We start from the raw sequence: 11046 nt of genomic DNA, 5'->3' as shown, positions 1-11046 counted from the left end.
GAGTGAGTTCTAGTGAGGAGGAAGTTAAAGGATACACCCTTGACCAATTCATATATAAGAACTCTCCCTTTGGAAGAACCAAGAAAAAATCTTGAATGAACCAAATCCTAAGCTTCCTAATTACATCAAAGCACCTTACTCGATTCTGATAAAGAAACCGAAGAAAGAGAAGGAAGTGGTTCAATTTGAAAAGTTCATGGTTATGTTAAACAACAACATAAAGGTTAACAATCCATTTGTGAAGCTCTCGAACATATGCATGTTTATGCTAAATTCATGAAAGAGCTCTTACCGGGAAAACGTAATTTGTAATATGATGAAAACATCACTTTGGAGGAAGAGTGCAACTCAATCATTCAAAGAAAGCTTCCACACAAACCCATTGATCCATGTAGGTTTACTAGTCCATGTTACATTGGTTCACTAACTATTGGTTATGCTTTATGTGATTTAGGAGCTAGTGATTCGCTATGGTGCACGGGGTAAAATACGAGTAATTAGAAAACTATAGTTTAATAGAAGCGACAACTCGAGTATCGTATCATAAGGATTCTTGTATTACTATTGTAAGACCCCTATTTTGACCCTAAGATCCCTCATGTCATCTCATCATATGCATTGGCTTTGGGATCACACCTTGGCATCTTTCTCACCCCTCATTCATTGGGTTTGCATTGGGATAGATCACCAAGCACATTTGACTGTATCATACTTTGTTTTTCATTATTTACTAACCAAAATACCAAAAATATGTCAATGTATAGTTTGTTGCTTTTGTAGGTAGTGAGTGAGTTCACCCATGCTCCATCTAGCTCATATCTAGGGTTTAAGACCCTTAATGCAAGAAGATCAATCAAGAGATGGTTCACAAAGAGTCTAGATATCATATATGGACCCCCATTGTCTTCAAATATCATTTTGATCAAGAATTCATCAAGAGTTTGAAGCTTGTTCGCCTTGGAAGCCCTTATTCATCTAGGTATCTTGTGTAACTTCCTCAATACGTTTCTTCAACATTTGATCAAATATATCAAGGGATATTTCATATTACATCATCTTATGCATATATTATCCTTCATGAGTCGCATATATTAAGAGAATGTACAGTTTTCAAGTTGGTTCATGGTGGTTGACTAGAGAAAGTCAACTAGTCAAAACTGTGGTTCCCTAGACCCTATCTCCTACAATTTTTGTCATATGAAAATTATTCCAAGAGAAAAGTTACTCCTTATGACATTACAAACAACTTTCATGTTTAAGTAAATATCTATTTTTTCTTGGAAAGTCATTTTTTATGGTGAAAGATTATAGGTTATTTTGTCTGAACCCTAGTTAGGAGGTCAACTTCCAAGGACTATAACTTGCTCAATTTTTATGAGTGAAAGCAATTGAAGTTTCATTATTAAATTAAAGATGTCCTTTTCAATTGTGATGTTTTGAAGAAGTTAAAATTCAACTTGAAAATGCATGTGCCAAGAGGAAACATTATAGGTCATTTTGGGCCATTACCATTGAACAAGTGATTTTCCTCAACTTCTAAAATGCATAACTCCTTCATGACAAATTCAAATGAGGTCAAATTTGTGACCAAATTTAATAGGTTTAAAAGAGGTACAAATTTTATGAAGGAATGTTTTCCATTTGAAGTCCATAGCTTAAGTTATTCAAGGTGGGAGAGGTGAACATTTGACTTCATACTTAGAAAATTTTCAATTATGTTTGATTTTCCAATCTCCCACCTAAAAATTCATCATGATCCAAGTTTAAAATGGAAAAGTGTTTAACATAAAAGTTGTTCCCCTTGATCGCACCTTTCCAAAAAGTCCAAGATCATCCCATTTGGACAAGAAATGAAGGACTTGCGCATGGGTTATTTTCGAAGGACCCTTTGGATGGATTTCACCTTCACATTTCAAAATCAAATGCATGGCCACATGGCATGATTTTAGCATTGTAAACAAGAAATTTTGGACCTGAATAAATCACTTGATGGGCCTATCACACGCCCACGCAAGGATGCAATGCAAATTGCTAAATATGGAAAATTTTGGAAGTGTGTAGAAATCAATCACATTGGCTATAAATACAACCCTCATGGCTCAGAATTGAGGACCTCATGCCCAAGCTTTGAACCTGCAATTCAAACCCTCACCCTTAAAGGTTTTCATTTGAAAATCGAGCTTCAAATCTTAATCACCTCCTATAAGCTTCTGAGACCAAGCCAAGGACAATTGGAATCAAGATCAAGCAAGGTTGAAGCTCCTTCGAAGGAATTTTTCAGAATTTACATCTCTTTGATTCTCTCTCAATTCTTCATTATTCTTTGTGATTTTTGGTTGGCTGAAGTCTTACGAATGTAGGCAACAAGATTGAGTTGCTTTGAGGTCAAATCGAAGCAACTCAGTTCATGATCCTCAACATTCAAATCCCTGTATCTCTTGACATACTTGGAATTGGAGAAAATTAAGGCCAAATTCGAACTCCTGAGCATTTTTTCTTTAAATTCATGTCCTTGCTTTTCATTTTCATGATGGTTGATGGTGGACCAGTCCGGTGAGGTTTACTGGAGAAGAAGACTGAAGATAGGGCTCCGGGGATGTGTTGGTGTGTCCAAAGCCATTGGATCATGATCTCACGTTTTAATCTTAGCCTTCTGTTTTGATTACCAACTGTGCCACGCGTTTGACTCAAGTGTTGGTGGAATGCGCGCTTTTGGCCATCAAATCTGCCACCTCAATTAATGAGGGAGATCCGATGGCCCTTGTTTTTTTGAATTTCTTTTTAATTTTTGATTTTATGTTTAATCTTTTTATTTTGTTTAATTCGTTTTAATTTCATTTTAATCCAAAAAATATGGGACTTTCACCAAAAAAAATTAAATATTTTTCTCTTTTATATTCTAAATTTAAATTATTTTTAGGATTAATTTTGATATTTTTCATGAATTAAATGTTTTTGTATATATTTTTAATTGTTTAAAAATACTTGTGACTTTTCAAAAATCATGAAATTTTTTGTCTAAGGTCCTTTGACTTTGTTTGACCTAGGATAAATGTCTTTTGACTTTGTTTGACCTAGGATAAATGTCCTTTGACTTTGTTTGAACTAGGATAAATGTCTTTTGACTTTGTTTGACCTAGGATAAATGTCCATTTATTTGGTGTTTTGAAGAGGTTTTAGGTTTTGACCAAATTAAGTTGTATTTTTATGCATTTTTAATTGATTAAATGTGTAAAAATTATTTTGAGCTATTTTTATGGTCTTGTGATATTTGACTATTTGTTTTGGGCCTTGGTCAAGGTTGATTTGACTTTTGTTGGGTTAAAATCATTGGATTTAGAGGATTGATGAAATGTACATTTCATCTCCCAAAATGAATGAATGATTTTAATTTGATAAAATTCTTCCCATGACCAATTTGCGTTTCTCTCACTTCTCCTCCCCTTTAATCTTCATTCCTATTCTTTCCCATTCCTTTCATTGACCAATGAAATCTCAAATATCCCAAGGCTAATTGGTTCATCAATAACCTTGTGTTAGATGAACCAATACTAGTATGGATGAGATAGGTCCATCCATCTTGATCTTTTATTTTAGTGTGTGGTATGTTTTAGGAGTTTGGTTCATTATACCAAATCTCTAACATGCATTAACACCTAAATTTGTATTGCCCGATCTCAGATAGTTGTGACTTCTACATAAGTCCAATTACGTTGCTTAACATAGAGATAAATTTGACCCTAAAGGCATATCATTCTAGTAAGTGAGATTGTAAGTCTCCCATCCTTCATGGTATTGTGTGGAAACTTGACCTTTTTTCCTTCCTTTGGAAGATGTCTTGGTTTAAGGATTCATGCTTGTGAATGGATGGTTGAGTTTTCTCCAAAGAATGACTTAATCAATTAAAAAAGCCAAACACCACTAACACTTAACTAACATTGACTAACTCTTGTTAATATTGCTTTAATTTCAAGTCATTTACTTTATGCAATTTAATCTTCATTCATTTATCATTCATTGCCATTTACATTTCATTTAACTTGTTTATGTTTATGCCATTTTTTCTTTGCTCATTTGAGCCATACCTTGTGATTATATATATTGTTTGTGAATTTTGATTTTGTTTGTGGTCTTAGGACCTTAAAATACTTAATAAATAACAAAAACCCTAAAAAATGTTTGGTGGACTGTTGATCCTGATCTGAACTTTTGGACTTAGGATTAGGAAACATTCCCTGTGCAAAAAGGACTTGGCCAATGCCAACATTTTGAAACCAAGTGATTGTGAACCGAGCCTTCATCTGATGCAAGACTTGGACCCTATTTGAATTCATATGTTGCTTTGTCTTGGTACTAATTGTTATTTTGATCTTATGGCTGATGCTTTCTTCTGAGTTGATCAAGGAACATTTCATCTAATACATGAGAAGGCAAGAAAACTGCTAGCTATGGCGTCGCTTGCTTGAATGTGGCTATCTTTATTTGATGCCTTGATCTTCATAATGTCTGATATTGCTATTTGCTTATTGATTATTGTTGATTCAAAGTCCAAAGGAAAAATGGGTTTTCTATATGACATTCTTCTCTGTTGGATTGCATCCTATTGGCCAGATCTTTTCAACTCTTAACTTTTAATTTTTGTGCTTAGGATAGCCTCTACATCTCCTCCCACTTCTTAAATTTCAAAATCTCTCCCCCTTTTCAAAAAAATTCTTTACTTGTGATTTCAAACTTAGACCTTATTTCAAGTAAAAACTTTGGCCTTATGCCATTGAAGTTTTGAACTTCTTTTTTTCTTAAATCAAACTTGTAAATAAATCTAATCATATTGACATAAAATTTCAAAATACAAAAATAACTAACAACTCCATTCAAACCTTTGGCCCTTTGTTCCCCCCTCAGTTAAATTTTTGTTAAAAATAATTCACCCACTTTGAAATTTTTACCACGAACTACGAGGTTTTGATCCCTCATTTTTATGTTGGTACGTAGGCACAAGTCCGAAGGTCTTGTCAAACACAAAAATATAATCAATGAATTCTTTTCTCATCCCCACATTCTATTTTTCTCAAACATCTTTTATTACAAAAAACACATACACACATGAAAAAGGGCTCCCTAGGAGTACCTAGGACACTTTGGATGCTAACACCTTCCTGCTGTGTAACCAACCCCCTTACCTGTAATCTCTAACATTTTATTATTTTTGATTTGAAAACTTCTTATCTTTGGATTTTGTTCGTATTTTTCCCTTTTCCTTTGGAAACAATAAAAACGCGTTGGCGACTCTGATTTTATTGACGTTAAGCTTATCCATAGCTTGATGGTCATGAATTTACCGCTACAGAAATTAAGTGGCGACTTTGCTGGGGAGTAGTCCTTTGTGGGTTTAGCCTACTTCTTTATGTGTATATATTTGTATATTTGATGTTTGTTTATTTGTTTGTATGATATAATTTGTCTGTTGTGCTTGGTGATCTCTGAGTGGTGAGGTAAGTTCTAACCCGAACTTGAGTGCAATTAAGATAGGAGGATGGCATAGTCATGTTCAACTTGTGTGGAGTAGTCCTTAACAAGTTGGCTTGAGACCCATCTACTCAGTGGAGATCCTTTATGAGTTACTAATGTCACACAAGTCATTTGTGGTTAGGCATTACTTTCTCTGATTTGGGGTCCGAGAAGATGAGGACCGTACAACATTTAACCCAACTTGGCCTATTTAGGACGTAGTGCGGAGGCTGTTCAGGTGTAGACCTGATAACAGTTGTTACGCGATACTACACTCAAACAAGTTTCTCTTGAGAATATTATGGGTTGATGAGTCAGTCATCCTAACCTATAATATCTGATAGATGGGATTAAGACTCTGGGAACTTTTTAGAACATGATCTACAGGTTTTTATCCTTACTACACTCCTTTGGGATGGTTCTTAACCTGACTCCATGCTCGTAACTCACAACAAACCCACTGATTCTCGGTTGATCCGATCAAGTCTCATCAATATCAATGGAACTTGGGTGTAGATAAGGTGAAAACCATAATCCACCAAAATGGATGATTGATCTTGATGATGGCTTAATCCATCCCTTGACCTTTGTTTGTGTTTGCCTTGTGTGTGATCCCTTGTATGTGATTGTCGCATTCATGCATACATACGCATCATGACATCCATCACAGAAAATAAATTTCAAGGAACTAAGGTCTTATTTGCAAATATTTTCAGACCATGGATTATGGACAAAGGAACACTAAGAAGTACAGTTTCAAATGTCCTGATTTGAAAGATCTAAGAAAGTTGTCATCCTTTGCATTAGATCCCTTGGACTTCAAGCAACATCATGGGAAGCTTTTGTCTGTGTTATCTGCTGATGTGGTTGAAGGACTTCTAAGTGTTTTGATTCAGTTTTACGACCCTCTCTACCGATGCTTCACTTTCCCTAATTATCAACTTGTGCCTACGTTAGAGGAGTATGCCCATCTCTTGGGAATATCCGTATCTAACAAAGTACCTTTTAGTGGATTTGAAGAGATTCCCAGATCTCATATTAAAGCTGAAGCTCTTCATCTGAAGAAATCTGAGATTGATGCTCATTTAGTGAAGAAAGAAGGTATTTTTGGGCTGACTTTTGAGTTACTCATTGGTAAAGCTACTGTCTTTGCTTAAGTCGGTAGTATGGACGCTTTTGAAGCCATCTTTGTGTATCTCATCTATGGTTTAGCTTTATTCCCTAACATTGACGGTTTTGTTGATATTAATGCCATTAGAATCTTCTTGATTGAGAATCTTGTTCCTACTCTATTGGGTGACATGTATTTCTCTTTGCACTTGAGGAATTCTAAAGGTGGTGAGACTATTGTTTGTTGTGTTCCTCTTCTGTACAAGTGATTTATTTTGCACTTGCCTCAGACGCCTACTTTCTTGGAGAACAACCAATGTCTACGGTGGTCTCGGAGACTCATGTTTCTCACTAATGATGATATTGTTTGGTATGATTCTGCATTGGGTAGCTTGGATATTATTGATAGTTGTGGTGAATTCTCTAATGTGCCCCTCATTGGTACACCAGGAGGAATCAACTACAACCCTACTTTGGCTCTTCGTCAACTTGGATTCCCCTTGAGAGACAAACCTAATAACACCCAGTTAGAAGGTCTTTTTTATCAAGAGGGTAAAGATCCCCAACATTTGAAGCAAAGGATGATGCATTGTTGGAATAATGTGCATAGGAAGGGAAGATCTGATCTTGGTCTGTGCAACTGTGTAGCTTTGGAAGCTTACACTATTTGGGTGAAGAAGAGAGCTTTGGAGCTGAAGATGTCGTACGCTTATGAAAGATCTATGTCTTTGGTCGTGGCTGAGCTATCAACTCTCCCTAACCAAGATGTAGAGGAGTTGGAAGACGTACTCACCAAGATGAAACAAGAGAGAGATATATGGGAAGAGCGGTTCCATGATTTGAGCCGAAAGCATGAAGAGTTATAACTCAAGTCGAAAGACAAGGATGCGCTCATTGAACTTCGTGAAAACCGAGAAGTGAAGAGACAGAGAGAGCTAGAGGGTCTATCTTCCTCTAGTATACCTCATCCTCAGCTTGTCCTTGAGAAAGCTCAGATAAAGACATCTTTTGAGTCCGAGATTTGATGCATCCGAAGGAAGTACGTGGCCGCAGCCAGATCATCTGATACCGTTGCTAGGGGATCCTTAGGGTGATTAGTTTCCTTTTTCTCTTGTATTTTGTACTTTGGTTTCTGAAATTGTACTCAGTGTAATCCTTCCCGAATTTTATTAATAAAAAAGAGATTTTATGGTCAATCAAATTGTTACTATTAATTTTTGCAAATAGAATTTCATATGTTCCTTGAAAATAAGCAAACAAAAACATTGCATTTCATTCATCATTTGCATATCAAGTTTTCTTCCGCCAGATGTCTTATCGGTTACTCTTCTGTGTTTTAGCCAAGCTGACTCACCGATACAACACTCGCGCTAATCAACCGAGAGTCATGGAGCATCTAGAGCAAGAGAATAGAGAGTTGAAATATGAAATTTCCAGGTTGACAACACTGATGGAATATGTCATTGCTGCATAGAACCAATCTTCCCTAACTCCTGCAACTCTTCCCTAGAGGACTGTTATTTCTAAGGTTGCTACCGCAACCGTTCCTGTTGCTGCCAACCAGTCCGATCCTTCTATGCCTGCTGGATTCCCTTGGGGAATTCCATCCAACTTTATGCCAGAAGGGTATGCACCCACTTTTGTTTCTTTACCGGCATCTAGCCTGGTCATGTCAGTGCCACCGCCAGTTGTTCATACTCTGCCTCGTGTTTAGGACACTGTCTACCATTCTGAGCCATCTAAGGGCCCATGTGTATATGAGAAAATGGACAAAATGAAGGATCAGTTCCTCGAGCCGCGTAAAGAGTTGATGACTCAGAGAGGAAAAAACTTGTTTGGGAAGAGTGCTGTTGAGCTCTGCCTAGTGCCTAATGTGAAAATCCCGATGAAGTTTAAGGTCCCTGACTTTGAAAAGTATAAGGGAAACACTTGTCCGCTGAGCCACCTTGTCATATACGCCAGAAAGATGTCTACTCAAACTGATAATGATCAGTTGTTGATTCACTAATTCCAAGACAATTTAACCGGTGTTGCTTTGAGATGGTACATGGGGTTGGACAGTGCAAGTGTCGTACTTTTAACGACTTAGGTGAAGCCTTTGTCAAGCAATACAAATACAACATTGATATGGCGCCTGATAGAGGCCAGCTAAGGTCTATATCTCAGAAAGATAAGGAGACATTCCAGGAGTATGCCTAGAGATGAAGAGATCTTGCTACCAAAATTAGTCCATCATTGGAACAGAAGGATATGACGAAGATCTTCCTGAAGACAGTGAGTTTGTTTTATTACAAACGCATGATTGTCAGTTCCCCAAATGACTTTATTGAAATGGTAAACATGGGGATGAGGTTAAAAGAGGGAGTCCGTGAAGGACGTATGTCCAAAGAAGAAGCATCATCTAGCAAAAAGTATGGGGTAGTTTCTCCAAGAAGAATGAGGGGGAAACTAATTCAGTAACTGTAGGGAGGCAGATGGGGCATCATGTCAGAAAGAGTTCTCAACCTCGTCAACTTCAACATCAAGTTTCTTCAGTGATTTCAGTATTTTCCAATAATTCCAACAACCAATCTATTCTGATTCAGCAACAACAACGTCAACAACAACCGCAACAAAGAGCCAACTACAACAACAACAATAATCAACAACAAAGATTTGAGAGGAAGAAGGTCTCTTTTGACTCTATTCCTATGTCATATGCAGAATTGTATCCATCTTTGGTTCTCAAGAACGTCACCCAACCCAGAAATCCTCCACAGATTCCTGAGCCACTTCCATGGTGGTTCAAACCTGAACTTCGTTGTGCTTTTCACCAGGGAGCCCCTGGCCATGACATAGAGAACTGCTATTCTCTAAAGTATGAAGTGCAAAATCTTGTGAAGAGTGGGATGATATCCTTCCAGGACAGAGCGTATAATGTGGAAGCTAATCCGTTGCCTGCTCATGGTAATGCTTCTATTAATATGGTAGATGGTTGTATTGGTGAGTACAAGATTTATGATGTTCACCATATCAGACAATATTTGGTGGAAATTCATAAAAACATTTGTTTGGTAAGTGAATGTGAGCATGACCATGATGGTTGTGTAATATGTAGCATGACCCCTCGTGGATGTGTTATTATCAAGAGGGATATTCAGAGGTTGATGGATGAAAGACTTATTCAGATTTTCCAGTCAAGAGATATAAATGATGTGAATGTGATTGTGCCAGTATTCAAGACCCCTAAGCGGGTACTTATTCAGTTTGATAGCAGCAACAACAACAATGTCAAAAGATCGATATCTCCGTTGGTTAAACAGTTAGCGGGCCCTGTCCCGTATGCATCCGATAAAGTTATGCCCTATCAATACAATGCCACAATATTTGAAAATGGTAAAGAGGTTCCTTTACCAGTTGCAGACTCCATGGTGAATATTGTTGATATTGCGAAGGCGACCCATAGTGGTCATGTGTTTGGTCTGGTTTTTCTGAAAGAGGTAGAAGAGGTTGTAGCAAGTAAGAAGGCAGAGATTCCAGTACTGAATCCGGTTAGCACTTTAGTATGTCAGTCTGGTGAATCCAGCAAACTAAAGGCTAGTGATAATGATGAAGTTTTGAAGTTGATAAGAAGAAGTGAGTTTAATATGGTGGAGCAGCTGCTCCAAACCCCGTCAAAGATCTTCGTGTTGTCATTATTAATGAACTCTGAGGCATATAGGGAAGCATTGCAGAAAGTGCTCGAGAAGGCTTATGTTGAGAATGATGTTATTGTGGATCAGTTTGACCACATAGTTGCCAATATTACTCCTTGCAATAATTTGAGCTTTTGTGATGAAGAACTTCCTGAGGAAGGCCAAAATCACAATTTGGCGTTGCATATTTCGATAAATTGTAAGGAGGACGCTCTGTCCAATGTGATGGTTAACACTGTGTCATCATTGAATGTGCTTCCAAAATCAACTCTATCAAGACTTTCTTACCAAGGTACCCCAATGAGATACAGTGGCGTGATTGTTAAAGTGTTCAACGGTTCTCGTAAAACTGTCATTGGTGAAGTGGACCTTCTAGTGAAGATAGGTCCAAGTGATCTCAAAATTAATTTGTAGGTAATGGATATCCACCCGGCCTACAGTTTTCTATTAAGAAGGCCATGGTTTCATGAAGCAGGAGCAGTAACGTCTACTCTTCACCAAAAACTGAAATTTGTGAAGAACAACAAGCTTGTCGTTGTTGGTGGAGAGAATGCACTTTTGGTAAGCCATTTGTCTTCTTTTTCGTTTGTTGATGCTGAGGAGGATCTTGGAAGTCCGTTCTAGGCCTTGTCTATTGTTGGTGAATTGAAGAAAACTAGGGCACCCATGTCTTCTTTAAGGGATGCACAAAAGGCTATTGAGGCTGGAAGCATTGATCAGTGGGGCCATATGATAGATATTGCTGAGAACAAGA

The sequence above is a fragment of the Lathyrus oleraceus genome, chromosome 3 (genome assembly GCF_024323335.1).
Source record: "Lathyrus oleraceus cultivar Zhongwan6 chromosome 3, CAAS_Psat_ZW6_1.0, whole genome shotgun sequence".
Lineage (NCBI taxonomy): Eukaryota > Viridiplantae > Streptophyta > Magnoliopsida > Fabales > Fabaceae > Lathyrus > Lathyrus oleraceus.
Note: the sequence above shows the minus strand (reverse complement) of the source record.